Below are 23,125 nucleotides of genomic sequence, written 5' to 3'. Positions count from 1 at the left end.
TGCTTGTCGACAGCGGTTGTGGGGTGACTTCTCGAGTCAAAGGATTTCATAGTTATAGGACTCATTTCCTTGTTCTCTGTCTCGTGTTTACTGGAGCTGTTGGCCATTGATTTAATCTGTTGCTACAACAAACACTGCCTTGGCTCCCTGGTCAGCACTAAGACCACAAATAACACAATTGCACTGCTAATCAAAGTATCCTAATGTGGGTCATTAATCATGAAATAGTAATTAAATTCCTCACAACGCTGAATTATATGACATATTTTTAGCAGATTTTCTGTTGATGGGGTGAAGAGGTTGGAGCCATGGATGGTGACAGAGTGGAATTGTGCTGTTTCACCTATAACCTACTGGTCAAACTTGATCTTCGGTTAATGACTGAATACCTGCACAACAAATGGCATTCCCATCAGCCTCAGACCTATTTGGATTTAAGTGATAATTACCACTTATTGTGATGGTGAACATGGTAAAATGTGAAAGTGAACATTGAGTTTATAGTTTTAAAACATTTGAAATACATGCTTAAAGCCTTTACACAAAATAGAAACAATATATAGCCAAATAAACAAGAAGTGAAACCCTTTAATGAGATGATTTTGTTGATGTGGCGAATGATGTGATGCAGGAGAACCTGCTTTCTTCTCCTTCATTATTTCATCCGACGACCAAACACGTTTCCTGGATACCTCTCCTCTGGCAAGAGTATAAAAGGAATCTTCAATCACCTCGACTATCATCCGTTCTTATTAAAGTCAACTTAATTTTCCATTCAAGTGCTATTTTTAATTTTTCACCAGACTCATCACCATATTGGACTCTCTGAATATTCCTTTGTGTTTCTGTAATGAAATTCCAAATGACCAGTTGAATGACTATAACACAGCACGACTTCTGATGTCTTAAAATAGAACAAAGAATAACAGGCTTTTCAAAATCTAATCTGGGTCACTAGATGAAAAGACAAACGTACCTTTAATGGAACTCCAAGAAATCCGAGGTAATCTAATCAAGCTCTGCAGATGGGAGCGTATGTTTAGCCAAAGCGTTTAAATAGCACAACCTGAAAATCACAATGCCACTCCACATGGGCCTGCAGGCTTCATGCCACTCAGTGGCAGCTTTATAGATGTCAAATAATTGCTGAGAGGGACTTGACTTTTTTATTTTTCTGTCAAGCATTACATGAATGGCGGTGAAAGAACTCTCCGCTCATGTCTAGACCAAAAATTGGCAGGCAATCTGACATAAGTTTCCCTCTTTGTGAGTCCGTCTTTTAGCAAAAGCAGCAACTTGGAACATTCGCTTTTAGCAGTCGTTTCCCCTCCTCTTTTCGATAAGTGAATTGAATTGCAAAGACCTGGATATAATTTTACTTTAGACATAACCAATTTATCTCACACCTCAGTGCAATCCTGGACCCTGTAATGAAAAGCCAGGCTGAGAGTCAGGATTGGCGGAGAGTGACACCTGCTTCAGTTGGTTCAAATTAGAAATGCCAAAAGAAAGGAAGAAACTGTCAAATAGAAATGTGTCAGACATTTTGCAGGTCTAATACTCTTGTAGGCTTGAGGGTTGAGGTTTCAGTCTAAGGGCCTCTCAACAAGTGTTGTGTGAGCTGTCCTGACACACACACACACACACACACACACACACAAAGATAGGAGGCATTTCAGGATGCTTGCCTGCCACAGCCATCCACTTTCAGCCTGGTCTGTTCTCACTGAAGTCCAAAAGTCAGAAAAATATGACTCCCTGCTGCAAGTAAATGCAAAGAAACTGCTCTTAAATTCGGAATTCCAAGAAGGTAAAGCAAGATTTCTCAACCATAAAGTTTCTGTGCAGTGAGCATGGTGGTACGCACTAAATATGATGCAGTATCAGCTTTAAAGTGTGTGTGAATTGGAAAGAATAAGATTGCGAGTTATTGGCTTGTTATTATTAATGCTGTTTGAAACTCAAAAACATTTGCCTCGGCTGTGTCACGTTTCTGGTGGAAAGCACTGCAGAGCTCTGTGATTCCCTGGGGAGCTGGAAAAATGTCCAGCTGGTTTGTTATTGCTTTTTTAGTTGGCTGTTACCATAGATCGACCAGTTTTCTATAAATCACAATAAACATTTAGCAGTTAAATGCAGGAAATATCTGTCGGCAGGTCAGTTAAGTGATAAAACGGATTTAACGTTGTATAAAATATGACAGGACATGATGATATCATCATCGATACATGGTATGACTCCATGCTATAAAGAGCAAAGCCAAGTTATTTGTCATGGTACACTTCTTTAGGGTCCTGTGGTGAACATCAAAAGCATACAGTAACATCTCTGATCTATGATATGGAGATTATCCATCACAGAGGTGTCTGAAAGTGAACCACTTTTTTTTCTTTTTAGCCCTCCGTTTTTTTCTTGCCTCTGCTGGACTCGGCTGGCCCAGAGATGGACTGATCGTGGCAACTTTATCTGGGGACCAGAGGAACAGGAACACCACAGTGGCAGAACTGAGGCAGTCAAAGCACTTGCACACAAAGAGATCACAAAATCTACCTGAAGGAGGACAACCCAGCTCCCCACAAGACCTGCAGGATCCCAGAGAGACTGCTACCTGCACTGAAGCAGGAACTGGGGTTAATGTTTCCACTGCAGGTAATTGAACATTTATGCACTGAGCGCAGCCCTATTGTATAAGTGCCAAAACAGGATGGTACTCCTCATTGATCTACGTCTGATAAATGAGGTTTCAAGGTTTGATCCCTACCCCGTGCCATCAACGCTCTGGATTTGAGCAAGGGGTATTGGCAGGTGCCCCTGGCTCCAGAGTCCAGAGAGCTTGCTGCCTTCATAACTCCATTTGGCATGTTCCAATTCACAGTGATGCCTTTTGGCCGAGGTGGAACTCCAGCCACCTTTCAATGGCTGATGGACCATGTGCTGAGGGAGGTCCCAAAGTTTACCGCAGCACATCTAGATGACACATTCATCTTCAGCAACTCTTCAGAAGACCATGTGGCGCATGTCTATCAGGACCTCACCAAATGTGCTTTCGCTCACCACAGGGTGCACTGGAAGTGGAGCCATCAGGCCATCCAGGAGTTCCCAGTGCCCACCATCAGGTGAAAGGTAAAATGTTTGGCGGAGAGAGACGGCTGATTCAGACACCAACATCCATTAACAACACTGTCATTGTGAGCATGGTTATTATTAGCATTAAGGCTTACGATTTCACACTGTAACTTTAAAGCTGAGAGTATTCTGAGAAGAAAGAAACACTTTTAAAAGTCAAATCTAGGCCTCCTATTCAGAAGGTACCCAGTAATACAGTGTGTTAATAAATCAAACAGTGTTATTTTATCTAGTGGGTGTGAGTTGGTATCAGTGTCAATCTTGTCTGATTATGCCTTCCCTCTCTCCTCCACCTTCCTCCTCTCATATCCTCACAAATTTAACCTCAAAACAGAAAGTTTTACTGATTACGCCAAATCACTGAAAGTTGTCATCGTGCAGGCCTCCCGGCGAGAGCAGCTGCTCGGCTGTCGCATTAATCCATGTTGCTTATGCAAATGTACACCCTTTTGAAAGGTTCTCCAGAAATATGATGTTATTTAGGCTGCCAATCATTGTTTATGTAATTACGCCATTACATGCTCTTGTGGAGTTTTGATGAATGACACCTAGATCAGCAGCAGAATGAGAGACTGACAGCATGAAACATTTTTCGTACGAGGAAAAAAACTTTCCTTGCTTTGTGGAAAATCTTACCAAGATATGTAATCAATAAATTTGGATTTAGATTGACAGAAGTAATAACACTAATGAATTTGTTCCATCAATAAGACATAGATAGTCTGCCATTAAAAGACGGATTATTGGTTTAAACATCTAGCTGTGCAGACGAGGTTATAATAGAAGCGCTCTTTTTGTCCAGTGTTTACATGTCTTTCTTATTATTGAATAATGTGTAGAAAAGCAGGATGAAGCCAGTTGGATGCAATGCTTTGACTGTCTTATGTTAACATGGCTTATGTTTTCAGTGATAAATGAGCTGACCATACCGCTCAGTGGAGTTAACATGAGGAGAAAGGCGCTCCGGCATGCAGATTCAATTGCTTTATTGATGAGGCAGGGGAAGCAGTCAACAGCTGATTGCGAGTTTAATTAAGTGCACTTGTCAAGGACACAGGCCTAAGCTGTGCTGCTGAGGCCAGAGTATTGTCCGCTTCCTGAGAATCCCATCATAACCCTGTAGCACCCTGATGGATAAGTCCATGTCTTTGGGCACCAAGAGAGAGCCATCTCTGAGCTAACTCGGGTTTCAATTAGCTTCTTCTCCACCTTCACATGGCAGCACCTTTCTGCTTTGTAAAATCAGTTCAGGAAGAAGCCTGCAGGACTGCCAGTTCAAAGCAGCCCCTGGATTATGGATGCTTTAAGGCAAAGTGTGTGTGTGTGTGTGTGTGTGTGTGTGCGCGTGCGTGTGTATACATACATTACTCATGTTGTGGGGTCCTACATCTGTTTGCACAGTCACATTGTGGGAACTCGCCTTCTTTATGGGGTTAGGTTCAGTCTCCAGGAAGTGAGTGTCAGTCCATGCAATGTCCCCAAAAGTGATGGAAACACAACTGTGTGTGTGTGTGTGTGTGAATTCCACTCCTCTTTTTGAACATAGTCAGGCGTATCTTTGTTGTGTTCTGACTCATTATAGGTCGCAATGCACGTTTGCTCTGATGTTTTAAAATCATTTCAAAATCAAGTGTTACATGATGCGTAGTTCCACTACAGGGCGCTACACAGCTCAGCTCAGTGGGTTACCTCCAGGGCAGTTTGTATTGAAATTCTTTTCTCATGTCAATACACTCACAAATCAGCTGATGGATATTAAAGTCAGATAACAATCAGTGTCACACTGTAAAAATAGTTTGTACAGGAGCACATTCCACACGGCTCAGAACCAGTTTGACCACAGGGAACCATTTTTAAAATATAAAACTCATTCAGCGATTTCTAAACGTCGTCTGCCTTGCATGAAATGTTGCCTAAGATATAAACATTTAAATAATCAGGGTATTATCAGTGATGGGCAAAGCAGGTCTTTTCAGTGCACGGAATCACTGGAATCAGTTTGTTAAAAAGATTTGTTCGCCGGCTCGTTCAGTGCTTGACCGGAGCTCCGACGGCGCGGTCCCACTCACTGAGCTGAAAGTTTCAGTTCAGTGAGGATTTTCAGTTCGGCTTGCTCACTAGTGAACTGAGCGAATGGTCATTCGTGAGGGATAAGCCAATGAGCTGAGAGTTTAGCTGGATAAAGAATCTGTTTGCAAATTGAAAGCTGCTATGACATAAGTCCTGCCCTGTTATGTGCAGCATGTTTAGTTTCACCTTTGGTTATTAAACTGTTATTAAATAACATATTGGGAGACTTTAAGACACGAGGGAGGGGGAGAGGGTCACTCACATTCACCGTGTGGTACATTCAGCGAATGAATCACTGAACATGTTTGTGAGTCTATTTGAGTGTGTGATTGCTAAAGGCTGCTCAAAACGATGAATAATAGCTGTACGAATGTCCACGATCCTTCATGTGATTTTTGATGGGGCAGAATCAGTTGGGCAGGAAAAAAGATTCTGTGTAGTATTCAAACTGGTCCTTGCAATTCGTCTGCCTTTCTACTAAAATATAAACATAGGGATGAAAGGAACTACTCTGAAACCAAACTGTATTTCATCCAAAGTCACCACAGCTCAAAAATCATTAAATCCGAAAGACAACAACACTTCACATTGAAAGATCCAGTAGCTTCTTATTTAATAGGCTGACCCCAGGGCCCTCTTATTGACCAGCTTGACCCAGACTATGCTCATCCTGACCTGACAACAGTTTAGCGATCGCCGCTGTGTGTTTCTCCTTCCTGCTGTGTCCACTGGAGGCTGACGCGGGGCCTACCTCATGCTAATGCCGTGTAGATTCATCATGGGTGTTTGTCAGGCTTTTACACGGGCTCCAAGGCTGCTGCAGCCATCCATTCTTAAAGACGCTGCTTGTCGCCTTGATAGATGAGCCGCTGGCTGGCTGGTTGTCTGAGTCTTTGACTGTCACGCACTATATATCCACGACTCCATCCAGCCTCGCATACAGGCCCTCCAGGTCACTGCTTGTCTCAGTTGTGGCAGAGTGTTCATTTTCTGCAGGCTCCGCGCTCATCTTATGAGTTCAGCCACACAGTGGTCCTCCATCAGGATGGGGTTAAAGCCGCTATGCGGACAGTTGTTGTTAAGCGCGGCGTCTTTAGAGCAACAGGCCAGCAAAAAGTAAACACAGCTCTTGTGAGGTGAAACCTCAAATGCTTGAAAGTACAACACATTCATGTATTTCTACATAGATTCATATTCCTTTCCCACTTCAGAGAGAGAAAACAAATGACGTGTGAGCTTTGAAACCTCACTTTTAGTTTTGCTCCCCAAAAATGGTTTAGATTAGAGCTGCAAATAATGAAGAATCTGGCAATTATTCTCTCAATGAATCACTTTGTTCATGGTCTTATTATATATTTAGCTCAGATCTAATTTTATCTTTACAAAACCTAAAGATATTCAGTTCACCAACATAAATGACAAAAAGCAGCACATTTGACAAACTGAGACCAGCGAATGTTTAATCAGTTATGAAAATAGCAAATTTTCTGTCCATTGACTAATCACTTAATCATTTCACCTCTCGCCTAAATAATCACCTTAGCCGTTTACCAGCTCTCTGATTGTGTTTTTTTTTTGCCTCATTGCAGAAATGTTGGTGAGTAAAATGTGCAATGCATGCTGGAGCAAGCGTGTTGTGCATGTGCACTGTCAGGACGGCCTGCTTGGAGGTGCACTGGATTAACTGCCTTTATGCACTGCGGCTAATGGAGTGGGTCAGTAAATGTGACTTACTCCAATCAAGTGCAAGCCTTAGTAAGCCTGACTGCTGCATCCTCCAGAGCCATAAAAGCTGTGGTTTTATTTCCCTCTCATCACCCAGTGACCCGCCTGCACCGCCTGGTGTCAGTATTGTGCGTGGAGATTTACAGCAGAGGTCAGAGGACGGATGGATGTACAGTAGGCGTGCGGGGGGTGGGAGTTGGGTGGGAAGGAGGACGCTGTTGGGATTGTGGAGAGAACCGAGTCGCTTGAAGAGCACCACCAGTTCATCGAAGCGTATTGTAGCCATGAATTATTGACGGCTTTCAACAGTGAAATCGTAATTGCACGTGGGTCTTTAATCACAGTGGAAGGCCGGAGTCAAAACAGAGCTGTGGCACACGGAGCTGAGGAGGCGATGCCAGGCCTGTTTTCATGTTGTCCTTTCAAAAAAAAGAGCAGGAGTGTGCTCTGAATACAATGCTCGCTGCTGAGCATTCTGCGCCTCCTCAGCATGAGAGTGCACACGCTCGCGGTGTGCTCAGCCTCTTTCATTAAACGCTTCAAATTAGACAGCCCAGGATAGTGGTGTCATTTACAAATATAAGGCTGATTCACAGCCGCAGCATGAAGCCCCTCCTGAAGAATGAAAACTGGAGCACTCATCTGATACTGAGATTGACTGCTGAGCAGCCTACATAATTGCTACCTCTATGGCAGGCTCTATTGTCGCGAATACTCAGCGTGCGTGCTGTCGTCTGATTGGGTGCAGCAGCGTATTTTCAAACATTTCAGTGACCGCTGGCTGGCATGAATGGGATTGTTTGCTCCCTTCCAGTGAATGTCAGTAAGCATGGCGGAAAATGCGGCTTTGCTGTGTACTTTTAACCAAGCATAAAGATTGCCAGGCTTCTTATGTAAGAGCCTCTCAACAACTTGTATTCTTGAGAAATCTATACTGAAATCAGTCAGGTGAAGAGAACACCGAACACGAAGGCAGATTGTTGAGAGAGAGGTTTGTTTGGACTAAACAGCAGCAGTGACGGGACTGTTAGAAATCTTTATTTAGAGAAAACATTTGTTAACCTTGCAATCTGGGCCGATCCTTGATTAAATCCTTAAAACCTTCTTCTTTTCAGACACAGTTCAGTGTGCCAGAGATGAATTTCCATTTTATGCAAATTTAATGGACAATAAAGTTATCTGAATCTGTAGTGTAGTTATTTGAGTTATTGATACAGTAAGTAATTAGGGAGAAATACTTTAAGCATTCATTCTCGATTGCATTAATATTCATTTGAACACTACTTATCAGCTGCCTCTTCTCTCAAGACGTGATCACGCTGCTGAGGACTTCTCACAACTTCAAGTTTCGCCCTTAAATTGAACTCCAGCAAGAAAATCCTTGCGCGCCACGCAGCCACATCTCCAGGCAACGTACTGTATATGTGTCTCAAGCTTCTTCAAAAGTTTCACCCCTCTACCACCATTCTGTCACACTTGAAGACAACGTGAAGTTCTCCAGCTCCAACACTCGGGTCTTTTAAAGCTTCGATACATGTTTTAATACAATCACGCCGGGCGCCACAGATAAATCCGTTTGTATAAGTCTGATAAAGTATCTGCCCCAGCTGTCAACCTATTTCCATGACAGTTGTGTAGTACCCAGGGCAAGCATTATACCATTCCAATCAATCAAATCTGACATGCTTTCACTCGAAATGAAGTCAAGTCCTTGAATGGCTTAAGTAATGTCATGGAAAACATGCACTGGTTTGGAAGTTGCCAGCGTGTTTAGCCTCTGAAGAGAAATCCTGCTTTAGGAAACACGCTGTGATTCCAGGTTATTTCTGAATCTCTATTGTGAATTAATTTTAAAGGAGCGGAAAGAGAAATCTTACACAAAGCATGTTCAGGTGAGACGCGTCCTGAACTTAAGCTTTCACTTATTGCTGCAGCATTATTGTGTGTGTTAGATGTTTTTCACAGCTCATCTATTCATATCACCGAGCGGGATGCTTGTTTTCACAGGAGCCGTCAACAATAAGAGCACTGGATTAGTTCAGGTGTTTCTGCATCTCCCTTTTATTGTGGTGCACGCTAACAAAAGTGAGGTACACCTGCATTCATGCTGTCTGTCCTCTGAGAGCTAGTGGAGAAATTATTCAGAAAGCCATCAGTGATCTCTAGCAGCACTGCACAAGTCAACTGCTCATGTTGAACCAGGGGAGCCGCTGTTCCCGCTGACCTCCTGAGACGGGGATTGATTGGCTGGCATTGTCACCAGACTCATCGCAGATTAAACCTTGAGGTGCACGCAGGTAATTACCCAGGATCCTTAGTCATCAAGCTATGTAAATCTCTGGCCAGCTCATTAGTGCGGTTTATTTGGAGAACACCTTTTCTCCCCATCTTCTTTTTCCCCAGCTTCTCTGCCAAATTTTGCACCTCAGTGTGAAGCTTTACTGAGCTGTTTCCTGTGTGTTACTGGAACGTGAGAATAGCAAAGATGATGCAATGGGCACAAAACATCCAACATGCAAACACTGAAAAGGAGGGTGTGAAATGAACACTGAGTGGAAATGTAATGGTGACACCAGCGGATTTGCATCTTTATTCTGAGATAGTTGGGCACCAAGAGAAATACTGAAAATAAAGCGGTCACCTGATCATGCTTTTGTCAATTATTGATGAATATCTTATTTCACTTTGCTCATGAGTCTGTATCATCTGCAGCACAACTGTCTTGTCAATATTATCAACCTAAGATAATTAGTCGCCATTCTGTGTAAGGAAAGCTGCAGGCCTGGTGGAAATGACTTTATTGATGAGGACAGCAACACTATTGACTTTTCCAGTAAAGCAGGAATTAAAAAAGCAGAGTTTCTGTAGTCACCCCGTGTCAGTTTACCTTTGGTTTTAATATTTCAGTGCAATTAAACATCAGATTAAACAAGACAACCTTTCAAAAACCCTGCCCTCTGCCAGCTATACTCATATAGTCAAACTATTTTGCAGCTCCTCAGATATAAAACGGAGGGTGTAAAACGGCGGAAACCTGTTTTTTCATGATATATTCGTTGTCGTTTTAAGTGACAGCTGCTCAGGTGAAAACCAGATTTACTGGGACGCCTTGGGGAACGCAAGAAAACCTGTTTAGATTGGAGAATGCAAACAGAGGCGAGAGACGCAGAAAGCTGGAGAGCAGAGTGAGTTTCATCACAGTGGGGTGTGGAAGAGAGCTCTGAAAACTCAATATTTGCAAAGACAGCCACCACTTTGACAGGGAGCTGAGATTAAATGCGCTTAAACTCCCACATATAAACTGAACATATTGTCTGATATGTGTGCATGATCAGCACGGACTTAAGCGCTCACTTTTCATTCCAGTCTTCATCATTTCAGTATCAATTTTTAGATTAGAGACTTGTGAAGTTTCAACCACCAGTAATACACCTCTAAAATATTTGTAGATGAATCCCACTCGCCCTCGTTCCTCACCCAAATATTTTACACCCGCACAGCACCGTGCAGGAGCAGGAGCTCACACACTCCGGCCAGTCGCCTTGAAATTCGGATGGACGGACGTCATGAATGTTGAATAAAGTTGCCCACCTGTCTGGCTCGGAGCCGCTGCGTTTAATGTCAGGGCAGCGAGCGCTCGTGGACAGACGAACCCCCGAGAGTTCATGAAAGAGGCAGCCGGAGCAGCAGCTCATTTCACATGCAGCGCCTGCCGAGGGGAAGCTAACGCCCCATATGCACACCAAGCCAGAGTCATTATGGAAATACATTTTGTCTGTGCTGGCTGCATTTTTATGTAGCAAGACAAAAAGAATTTACATTTTATATTCTCTCTATTCCTCTCTGTTTAGAGGCCTCTAGAGATGATCTTTGCGCTGTGTGTGTGTGTGTGTGTGTGTGTGTGTGTGTGTGTGTGTGTGTGTTTGTGTGTGGGTGTGCATGTTGCCATTATATCATCCCCTTGGCATGTTGTGACCGCATGCGTAAATACACGGCTGCCGTGTGCTTTGTTTAATTCAGTGTGTGTGTTAATGCGGGCTACTACGTGATTGTGCATGCATGAGTTTGTGAATGAAGGAGTAATGGAGTGCCTGCACTTGAATATAGCAGTGTGTGTGTGTGTGTGTGTGTGTGTGTGTGTGTGTGTGTGTGTGTGTGTGAGTGCATGCTCGGCTGGGATTTCGTGCATGGGCTGGTGTGTGTGTTCTTTTTACATCACCAAATATTATTTCTAGCACTTCAGTGCTGCACCGTGATCCAGTGCTACCCGAGCACTGTCCCCCGTCTGCTGACCCAACCACATCAGAACACCCCCCTCCCGCTCCCGCTGAGTGATTTGCGAGGCACGGCTGTCCTTCAACAATTGGTTGCGTCTGCGACTGGAAGCATTTATTTCCCCCAGCCTATCAAGCCGTTACTGGCCTCAGCCTGCTGTAATTGTGCTGACCGCAGGACATGTTGCTGAAAAATGCACCGGCTGCAAAGGGGAAAGAAAAAAAAGAAAGAAAGAACTGAACTCAAATATCCCTTTTTTTCTGAATGGGCAGGATGCAGGATGCACAGATCTACAGAAACCTGTTTGAGACCTGTGAGGCCAAAAAAAAAAAGTGCTTTCATAGATTCTGCTTCTTCTGCATGAAGCTCAAAATGCAAGCCTTATTTTAATTAAAAGGTGCAGGAAGTGCCTTTTTGTGAGTCTGTTGCCAAAAATGGCTGTAAAATAAGTCCAATTACAGGGCCAGATGCTGAGGTTTTGAGATTATTTAGCTTGATCATCCGGAAAATTACGAGTATAGAGAGCAAGCCAGACTAACCATCAGTTGCTGAACCTCCATCCGCGTCTCACCGAAATCAGGTGTGATAAGCATGGTTCATCAGCACAATTACTTTTTAGGAGTAAAGTTCTCAATGTTCACATTTTTGACTGCCATTAATAATCTAACACTTTGAGGTTATTTTACAGTTTAACAATAAACTTTATTGTTAGGCAAACTTTCATGTATACGTACAGTGTGTGGGGAGCAGATGTAGTTCATGCAATTTCACTAAACCCGGAGATAATATGGTGGTTATGACTAAGGAAGCCATCTGCTTGAAAAGTCAACTGATGATTTGAGGGGGGACGAAGGAGCATCCACGCTGGACTTAAACCTCTTATTGTCTTCCCATCTACTATATGATATGCAAACACTTGAAAACGGGTCAAAATTGACCCGAAGAAGGTTAAACAGCAAGAGTGTAGCACGGCGGATCCAGCGACTAAATACCTGCTACACAAGGCTTTTCACTTTAAAGTTGCATCAGTTTTACGCTGCCATCCCCAAACACTACGGGGGGCGATGCTAATTTCAATACCCAGAATAACAGAACAACGAAAATAGGACGTTCTTTTATGTTTGCAGCGCCACACATAATAATTTTATCTGCACTGTTTAGCTGGCCTCTGTGCCTCTGCTGAGTGCAGCCCACTCATGTGCTGTTGTTTGCTAACCACCTGGGCAGTAGACTTTTGACTTTCACAGCCAAAGGTTGCATAAAGACAACAAACCATGAACCAAATGTCAAATGTAAATATCAAAATCCACATAAAAAGGCCTCTGAAAAAAAGAAAAAAACAATCCACTGATACTTTCTTGCCAGGAGCTGGCAGTGAGTGCTGCCTGGGTTTTAGCAGGGGAGAGCATGCTAATGAAAATTATAGAGGGGTCACAATGTGGAGCAGTACCCCTTTCTGCACACATCTTTGTGACTATAATTCCAGCACAAATCAAATCCCACCGCCATATTGAACCTGGATAATTGCAGACAGAGGTCTGATAAGCCCTTGTAATGGAACTCTGTCAATCACTTCATGCAATATACCCTCTCTCTCCTGGGTGTTTGCTCAAATTGAATGAAGAAATCCAGGAGCCGCTGACATTTAGGTCTACTGCACCGCTGATTGTGGGAAGAATGTTCTGGTTTAATTTCATTAACTGAGAGAAAGTAAAAGCAAATTTGCCGTATGAAAAGCAATTATGGAGCTGCTGACTGGAGCTTTTATGCTCAGAAAAGGTCCTCCTCTCATTGTCTGTCTGAGTGCAAAAGAGTTCCCACGATTCACTGCGTGAGGTATTTATCATGCAAGCAAAACACTGGCCTCATGGCACGAAATGATTTGGCCTCAAGGTCACTATAATCTGAACTGAAGGATTTCATGATAAGTCTGCGCCCATCAGTTGTTATTCATTTAGTCGAAGTTGTTTAGGTGACGCGTCGCCTCCTGTGTTCATGTGACGATTACATGCAGAATGACAATTCACCAAAGCAACGGTACTCATTTGTGTCCTGGTGGGCCCGGTTTATCAGACACTGCACTACAGAGGCAGAGACTTGCCTTTGTCAAGGTCGGATTCATACTTGATTACCAATAGGATGGCAATAAAAGAGGGCATTAAGTAAAAACATGCAATGGATTCAGTGCAGTTACAAATGAAATTAATTTTAACACAATACAAAAACATTTTGTAGAACCCACACAGGGAATACACTGGAATTATGTCGTATATGAAGAAAATAATATCCATGTTTATTTTTTTGCACAGCACTTTTATTGATTTTTCCATTACACCCATCATATTTTTGTTTGCAGCTTATATAAGAAATGAAAGTGTATCTCATCACAGGACAGCTACATTATTGGAACAATCACAATTATGAAAGGTACCCATTTCTCCCACGCTGCACAACCCTGCAAACCCCTCCCAACTATCCCCACTTGTCCATAATACTCATATCTATTAGAAATTAAGTACATTACCCACATGAATAATGAAGTCAGTAAGTGTTTAATTTCTACATTACTGAATGTTTGTTCGGTTCTATTGAATAAAGGGGAAAGTACAGTTTGTGGTGACTCTTAGTTTAATACGGTACTGAAAGGATCAACTGGTGTTGGAAAAGTAGTTCATTAATTACAAATGTAGAAATCACACCAGGAAAGATGGGATAAAGAACACACTTATAGGTTTTTTACTGCTACAAACATTGCAAGAGCAGTGATAAAGCATTTACACGCTCATTTACTGTAGCTGCTCCTTTATTGGAACTTGCAGTTGATCATCATTTGTAACCACAGCAGCCTTACTAATCACGCTGGATTTATGGACTAAAGTGTCATATATTTCCACAAGCCATTAAATAATTGAATATCTGACGTACGAATGCGTGTAGATGATTAAAGGAAGTCGACTGGGAAGAAAGAAAATGTGAGCCAGAAGTGGAAGTAGTTGACATAACTGACAAGGTATTTCTTCATAGTTTGCAAATAATTGAAAATTCAGTAATGATAGTAATACATAATAATGATAATAATAAGGGAAGTGGGAAATTTAGAGTCTCGCAACACAATAGCACTCCTGTTCTGAAAGCAGTGTTTTACAGGAAACAGATGACCAACATTCCCTAATTAAAATCCAGTTCAAAGTGTTTACAAACCAAACAGGTGAGGTAGGAATTGTACCCTGTGGAACAGCTTTTAATTTTTACTGATTCCCTGACTTTGTAGAAGCGAGACCACATGACACTCAGAATGTGACCCCTGAACACCATCACACATGATGAATCCCCACTTGAAGAAAGCTAACAGCTGATGGAAGCCAGAGGCATCGGCGGAAACCAGGTAGACAGCAGCGAGCATTTAATAATTAGGTTTGTTGGAAAGATGCTATTGAGTTACACGCCTCCGTGTGACACACTGATATAGATGCAGTGGACAGGGATCACTCTGACCAAAGAACAGATTGGATGTGGATTCAAATCAGACTTCCTCAGTATCACAAAACAGCCAGTTAATGTCCTGAAAACTGAAGAGTTTTACAAGATGTAAGATTATTTGTGGTCGTGTTGACAAGATGACAAAAGCAGACATATTTGCAGACCTGACAACCTGAGCCTGATAGCGCTCCCTAATGTTATGAGGTATTCTGGAGTGTGAAATGATTAATTTCATCCCAGTGGTTTGACAGAAAATTAGTTCATTTATCAGTCAATCTCACCAAGTTACAAAACACGAATGTAACACCAGGCTGTGAACTGTTGAAAGGAATAAAAAAAAGACCGTGGTGATGACTGAATGTCTGTCAGGTGTGCTCCGGTTGTTCTCAGGTGTGAATCGCTGCACCCTGTGACACGGTCAAGTGGTTGAAGGAGGGGGGAAAATGTTCAACAGTAAATTAGATGACACTTAATGGAAGTTCGAGCACTAATGTGTGCTCATACTGTAGATTACTTAAGATGTCAACAATAAGTATCTTTGCTTTATAATCGTTGCATGCACTCAAGCCACCCCTGTCTGTAACCAAGCAGATGGTATGCTCCAGGTTAAACGAGGCTGAGGTGATGGTAGCCAGCAGAGAAGGTGGCAGCTCACTGCGGCTCTCATTTATTTCTGTTTCTATTGAACTTTCTGTCGTTATTTAGTTGAACGTTCTTGCTTTTTCCCTCTTTTACATTATAACCGTGTTAATAACACTCATTTATCCTTCGTCTCCCTTCCGAGAGTTTGTGCCAAGCGACATCTATCACCGTCTCACCTTGCATCTCCTTTTACTCGGGCTGTGTTCCCTCATATCTTTTTGGGACGTGTCATTTTCACATTTTATTTTCCGCAACATTTTAAATGTTCACTGAAACCTTGCTTGGGTGGGTGATAATAAGAGCTTCCAGAAACCTTGGGCTATTATGAATGAATTAATGATGCCAAGGGATGAGTGTGCAAGAACATAACATTAGAAGTTGCTATGGGGCACACTGCAGCAGTATTTCCAGTGCAAATGTGATGCATTCTTCCCCAGACATACAGTATGTGGTGCATGCATCAAACAAAAGAGCAGGTGGAAAATTAGCAAAGAGTGGATACACATGGGCTATAGGGAAGGTTGTGGTTGAGAAAAGAAATGCAAATGAAATTTTGATCTACATGAATATCAATAACATCAGAGATAATGAGAATGGAACACTGAATTTATCTACAGAGCGACATAATTAAAGGTGCCCTGCGGAGTTTTGTTGTAAACAAACAAAAGTTCTGTTTACATTCAGTGTTTGTCACCAAAATGTGTATCCTTGAACTCTAACAAATGTGTTGAATGCGTTCTCTTCTTTATTTGCAAAGCAGATTTTTAGCATTTGCACACGCAACATTGTTTACACGCATGCTTACTTGCTTGCAGTAGTCGTCTTCCCTCCCTTTGCTGGCACTTTGCTGCATATCTCGGGGTGTTACCGCCGCCTGCAGATCAGTGGAATAGCGTGACACCGCTGGTGGAGGTCGCACCTCCTGCAGGAACCAATAACTGGAATAACTAAACTAATAACGAATAAACTAACAAGCAATTCTTCAAAAGAGTTGGAGAATATTTCATGTCTGATTGGGCAAGCAGACAGATGGTGGGGAGTTGTGGTTTGTGTTGTGATGAACCTGAATTTGAACTTGATGTTCCAATAATTGTTTTATCACAACAAGCTGCAACTGAAGTCTGATTTTCTGCATTTACCTCAATGTTCTGCTGAAACATCAGATGTATCAACACTGTCTCACCTCCACCTGTTGCACTCAAGGCTGCTGCACCTTGTGTGTCTCTCTACCTCTGTCTGGTTTGATGGTTTGTATATTTTGCATGTCTTTGATGCATCTTACTATGTCACTGCGTCTTTTTGTTATTTCCCATGAAGCTCATTTCATGACTCCTATCACATTCATGGTGTGATTCGGTGAGTGTGTGCATGTGTGTGTCTGCCGCTTCTCTCCCTGCCTTTAGTGTCCGGTGCACTCTCATCATATACGTCACTCTTCTGGTCTCAGACTCCAAGCTGGCCCACCTACAGGCACATCCAGTTTTTGGCTAGGAGAAAATGTTTGAAACCTGTGGTAGTTTCTCGGGCTGCTCTGAACTGTTTGAACTGGAAGACTTGTCCTGATGGGCACGAGTGTGGCTTCTTTAAACGTTTTAGTCTCAGATCAAAGGAATATGTCTGAAACAGGCAAATCGTTGCAAAAGTAAAGTAATCTGCGCTTAAAGTAATCTGCACTAACCCTAAGCTGCCATGGACGGATGACAGCCTGACCTGTGACTGATCTATACAACAGAAATCTCATCGGCTGATGAGATGTAGGTCTTTAGATTTAAACAACCCATTAGAATTCAATAGTTGGTTTAAGTGTGCAGAAAAAGCACTAGGTTTGCTGAGGAAGAATGCCAAGCTGATTAAACTATGCAGAGACGGCTCACTGTTGCCAGAAACAGCATTTGCTTGAATGTGCAGCATCTTAATTTTGAGTAGAGCACTTCTACAACCACCCTGCCGCTCCTGCGGTACCCCCTGCAACCACAGACCACACAAATACACATGCACATTCATTCTCTGTGCTTCTGGAAAAATTAGCAACTGTAGGGGAACAGGCCACTGCACTTTAAACAAATCCACAACAAAACAGTGAAGTGAGATGGGAAGTAAAAACTTACAGAAAGAGTGCCGAAAAAATCAATCATGGCCTTTATATCCACGGCTTCAGCTGCAAAGTATCCTGCTGCTTGAGTGCCACGGGCTGTTCTCTCTTTTCTTCCTGTGAACATGCCCCCTCCGACGTGGCAGAATAGTCTGAATGCATGGTAGAGGTCACTACCCACCCAGCTGTATTTCTATCAGAGTCACAACAACTCTGGCAACTCTCGCTGGTTGGAGAGAACAGCGTGGATTAAAACCTGCCGGTCACACAGAGAGCTATCAGCACACGTTGGTGTGAGAGAGGGGCCGGGAACTTCTGAATGGCTCCCTGCGGCTGCACTGTGTCCAGGGATAATGTGTTGCCGCGAGCGGGCCCTGTCTGAACCATCGGGGTGCGGAAATGCTTTCAGACATTACTGAATGTTCTGGGACAGGTTATGGTAACCTGGTAACAGAGTAACTTCTTTAAATGCATGTACATTCACAATCATTAGGCATTATTCTAAAGCATGCGAAAGATTATATTCACGTTAGCACTGGGGGCATGCACACACCAACACACGTGGTGGAAACCAGGCTGATGCAACAAACTGCTGGCATTACTTACATGGAGATTTATGTCAGAATTGTGATGGGAAATGTCAGAGCCTGCCTACATTCAGGAGGTCAAAAGCAGAGGCACATAACATTTCCTAATTAGACTTTATATATAATTTAAAAATCGCACATTCTGAGGCACAAGTATAATTATTCCAATGCTGACATGATGTACTGACATCTACACTGTATTTTACGATGTGTGCTGCAGGGCTGTCACCAAGTAGAAAGACAGCCACAGGCTGGTCACCCCTTCATGTTTCAGCATTGTGTGCCTGCTTGTACTCTGACGATGGCACTCAGGGTCAGCTGCTTTCCCTCTCAGCTCGTCTTCTCGCTCCCACAGGTTGATTTAGCCGCTGTTATCACTCCTCTGTTCAGAAACATACAGACTGAGAGCGTTTATGCCAGTGAGATGTATCAGATATGCAGGTACTCGACTTGAAGTACAGAAAATAAAGCTGAAAATGTGGGGAAATTTTGGAAATGATATGTCCAGACAAGCAGCCACTGTCTGTTGTGGAGGACACTGACTTTCTATGTATAACACGTTGAAGGGAAAGTTAGCATGAGAAGAGCTGCAGTACCAGCTTTGCCTTTTGATAACACCAATTACACTCCAGAATCTCTCTTTTGTTGTTCTTCTGATTTTTAACTACAGTGCCGGTAACCTGCGGCGAGCGCGGTGCAGACTTTTTGCTTTATGTAATAAAACAGCGGCAGAATATTTCACAGGGGTAAATGGGAATCAGGGCCCAGTGAGAGGCCCTTGAGGCCAAACTCTGCCAGGTTGCTGGTCTCAGCACAGACTCTCCTCACCAAGCCTGTCTCATTAGGAAGGCAGGGAAATGTCACACGATGGCTAGTTGGGTAAAAGAGGTTGACCTGACTCACCAGCGGAACCGTTCTGGGAACCTGCAGCTACAGTAAAGTAATGGGGAGGGTCTGAATATTGTTTCACACTCTGTTCGTGTGTTCGTGTTTCTTCCTTTTGTGTTAGTTCTGCTTGGAGTTGTGCATTTGGGAATTACACAGCAGAACTCAGTGGCATAAGGAGGAAGTAGGGGCAATTGAAAAAGTCTTTGAGAAGGACTCTAGTAATGTCGCATCACTCTTTCTGTGTTCTAATTGCGCCTCGTGAAACACAATGAGAGGCGATGAGAATCCGAAGCGGTCCGTGGCGAGTGATGAGAGAAAGATAAAACGGTGCCCCGTGCATTCTGACAGAAGTTGAAATGAGATGCGGTAGGGCCGGGACAAAGACCAACCTCCAGGGAGACGCAGCAAGAAACTTTAATGAATTCTTATTTCGCCAGGCCGCCTATTGCATCTCTCATGGCGCTCGACAGGTGCTCTCGGCGCTGTTTGGAGGCAATGGCGTGAACTGTCACGACCTGTCTTTCAAAAACGGTGGAGGAAAGCAAGCCCCTTCGCAAACAAAGAGGTGAAATTCTATTTGATAAAGTTATTGAGTCTTCTAGTACTGTTTATATACTGATATTTGGAAACAGGCCTATTGAGCAATAAGCAGCAGCGGAAAGAGCTTCAATATTGTCATGTGGTTGCTGCAGTGTGGAGCAGAGAACAACAGACAATATTGAACAATAACTAAATGGCACAAGGTCATAATTGCTTTAATAAAACCGTTACCAGCGCCTGTCGTTTCAGCTGAAAAGTTTACAACTTTGCCAGATATTCATTTTTGAAAACTTTGAGCCAAGATGCAGGTATTACTGTGACTCCTTCATGGCCCTTAAGCTCCTGTGTTTTTGCACACCAGAACGAGGGTCCAGCCACAGGCACAGCTCAGGTGCAGGGGCTGTTGCCCCTGGGCAAACATGGAAGCAGGGGCAGTCAAGTTTCTGACAAACAAAACCAAATTTAACACCAGCAGAATGTCTACACGCATTGATGACTATAACAAGCTATTTAAAATGGATTCAGTTGGTTTCAACTCTATACGGACACACTATATGGACGTTCCACTTGCTGTGTTTGGCTTTGAGACTTCTTTTCTGCGAGCTTATCTCCCAACTGACTCCTGACCACACAGCTTACCAGTCTGAGCAAGTGTGACCTTCCACCCCCTCCTCAACGTAGATAGGTAGCTGCAGTTCTCCAGCAAACCTTAAATGACAAGGATGTGGCCCAGCTGCAGGTGGAGCATCCCTTATAAAGCACATCAGGCGTATTGTGTAAACAGGGATTACTCAGTAGACACTTATTCTGAAAGTGCTGGCCAGGGTTAGGGTTAGAGAGGACACAGCAGAATTTTTAACAGGTAAACTGGAAGTGAACATTGTGTTAGAGAATGTCAGTAGTGCAGATTTAGATATTTGGATTTGAGAGCCTGAGCCAAAGAGAAGGAAAAGCTGGACTTTATGTGCACTTCTATTTTTTCATGGGAAATGAAATAAAGCTGTAGCTTCTCTTCGAAGTAAAAGTAGCATGAAGGTGTGCACTTTGTTGTGTCATGTCACCATACGGTCATTTCTGTGATATCACTCTTTGCTACAACGCTGATTTCAAAAAGGCTGGGGCGCTGTGTAAAACTGTGTTTACTGGTAACAGTTTTCCAAAGTGTTCCTGAGCCCATGTAGTAATCTCCTTTATACAGTCATGTGTTCACAAAGTGTTGAACCTCGCTCCATCCGAACGACTGAGCCTTTCCAGGATGCTCCTTTCATACCCAATCATGATGCTATCACCTGTTACCAATCAACCTGTTTACCTGTGGAATGATCCAAACAGGTGTTTTTGTAGCGTTCCACAACTTTCCCAGTCTTTAGCTGCTCCTGTCCCGACTTTTTTAAAACATCAATTTCAGAATAAGCATAAATTTACACAAATCAGTGAATCTGATGAGGACAAACATTAAATATATTGTCTGTTTTGCTGTTTTCAATTCGGTATCTGTCAGAAAGGATGTGCAAATGATCACATTCTGTTTTATTCATGTTTTACACAGTGATCCAGCTCTCTGGACTCTGGGTTGTATGTGGCTTTGTTGCAAAGTCCTTAAGTGAGGCTGTGGGAGAGGACAGCAAGCCAGCTTCAGAGGGCAAAGATCGCACTCAGATAAAAAACGCTGCATAAATCCCATTCAACAAATGGCTGCAGCACACACCTGCTTGGAGAAACACAAATCCTCTTCACATGAATGTGCATCTCAGAAGACAGCTTCCCTCCAACACTCAAGTATCACAATGTATAGAGTGCTCTTAAGGCAAAATTGCTGGTGTCCGTCGCAGCAGAAATTGCAAAATGGTCTCGGCAACCAATGATTATCTACGTCTCAGTGCCACTATTCTGTCAAGTCTGAATGCTATCATTAGTGTTCGTTGCTCATTAGTTGTGAGAGCAGCTGACAATAATACGGGTTGATTTCTGGGAATGACTCATTGGACATTTGAAAAGCAGGTAGAAAGAAAATTAGACAAAAACTGGCAGAATGTGGCTCCGTAGTCATCTGCGCACATCAGTGTTTGATCCATATGGGTATATTTTGTAGCTGTTAAGAACATGAAAGGACAATATTCAATAAAAGGCAAATACTGGATCAAACTATACAGTATATATTGTCATCACGTATAAAGCTAATACAGATCAGTGTTGGAGAAATATGTCACAGCTGAAACCCATGAGAGTCCAAAGGCAACTGCATCCAAAACAGTTCAGTTTAGTTCAAACCACATTTGAAAGACTACGTTAAAGTCATTTAGTTTAGCCAAGAAACTCCAACTGAAGGGGTCAAACATTTTAAAATCAATTACATAATATCCGATGTAATCTGACATTCTCTCAGCGTCATTATTAACTCCTCGCTTCTCACTGTCTTTAGCAGGCCGTCTGCCTCAGTGCTTTAAAGCAAGGAGGAGTTCGTGGAATTGCAAACACGATGTGAATATATTTTTGTTTATGGAGTTTAGTGTGAAATTTGCTCTTCTCTCTAAAGATTTTAAAGATAAATATTTTCCAAGCTTCAGCCTCATTCTTTCCAGTTTACTGTTTGTATCTACGGCACACACAGACAAATTGGTTGAAATACTATTATCTTTTTAAGTAATTGCCATCATTATTAGAAGAAGAAATTAAAGCACTCAAGAGCAGCCATGTTTGAGACGGGTGAACTGAATGTTGTCATGATTGTGTAGAGATCCAACAACATGAGTGGTGTCAGCAGTCCACACTGCTATAGACGAGGGTTTGGACAGATGGGTGTTTAAGACATAGACTCAGCAGCTGTTCTAAAGTGTCTAACACTGACATCTGGGAGACAGTTGTGAGTTCGGCCTGGTCTTCATCTGTCTGGTGCTGGGACCAAAAATGATCAGCATCTTAGGAAACAATGCAGGGCAGAAGATATATTAGAGTTGCAGAGACCACAAGACAGGCTTGTTAAGGAACTGGGCACTTTTGTACAGTTGTCAAGGTTAACAAAATTGGTAAAAAGTTTTTGCTCTTGAACCTAAAAGCATTGCCAAATATGAGTCACTCTGAGAATGTGATATCAGTTAGGATTGATTTCCCTCTCAGATGCTTGATTAATACAGGATCAGAAGCAGGGCGATCTGACAGCAGGGCGTCTGGGAGGAACGGTGGGTTTACAGCAGCTCACACACATACTTGATAGATATGATATCAAGTATCATAGTGTGATATTCATGTGGGGCCTGCAAAGGGAAGGGTTTTGGAACAGGAAAAGAGCACAACCTCGATTCCAAAAAAGTTGGGCTCTGTGTGAAACACAAGAAAAAACACAAGTCAATCATTTGCAAACAAACTGTGTTTACTGACTATAGTTTTACAAAGTGTTCCTGAGCCCATGTAGTAACCTCCTTTATCCAATCCTGTGTTCACAAAGTGGTGAACCTCCCTCCATCCTCGCTTGTGAACGACTGAATCTTTCCAGGATGCTCCTTTCATACCCAGTCATGATGCTATCACCTGTTACCAATCAACCTGTTTACCTGTGGAATGATCCAATGATGATGATGATGGTGCTGCATCAAATTCAGAATAATCATTAATTTACAAAAATCAATGAAGCTGATAAAGTGAAACATTTAAAATATTGTTTTTAATTGAGTATATGTCAAATTAGCAAATGATCACATTC

This window comes from Chelmon rostratus, chromosome 20, assembly GCF_017976325.1.
Source record: "Chelmon rostratus isolate fCheRos1 chromosome 20, fCheRos1.pri, whole genome shotgun sequence".
In the NCBI taxonomy this organism is placed as follows: domain Eukaryota; kingdom Metazoa; phylum Chordata; class Actinopteri; order Chaetodontiformes; family Chaetodontidae; genus Chelmon; species Chelmon rostratus.
The sequence above is the reverse complement of the archived record's forward strand: the minus strand, read 5'-3'. Positions refer to the sequence as shown.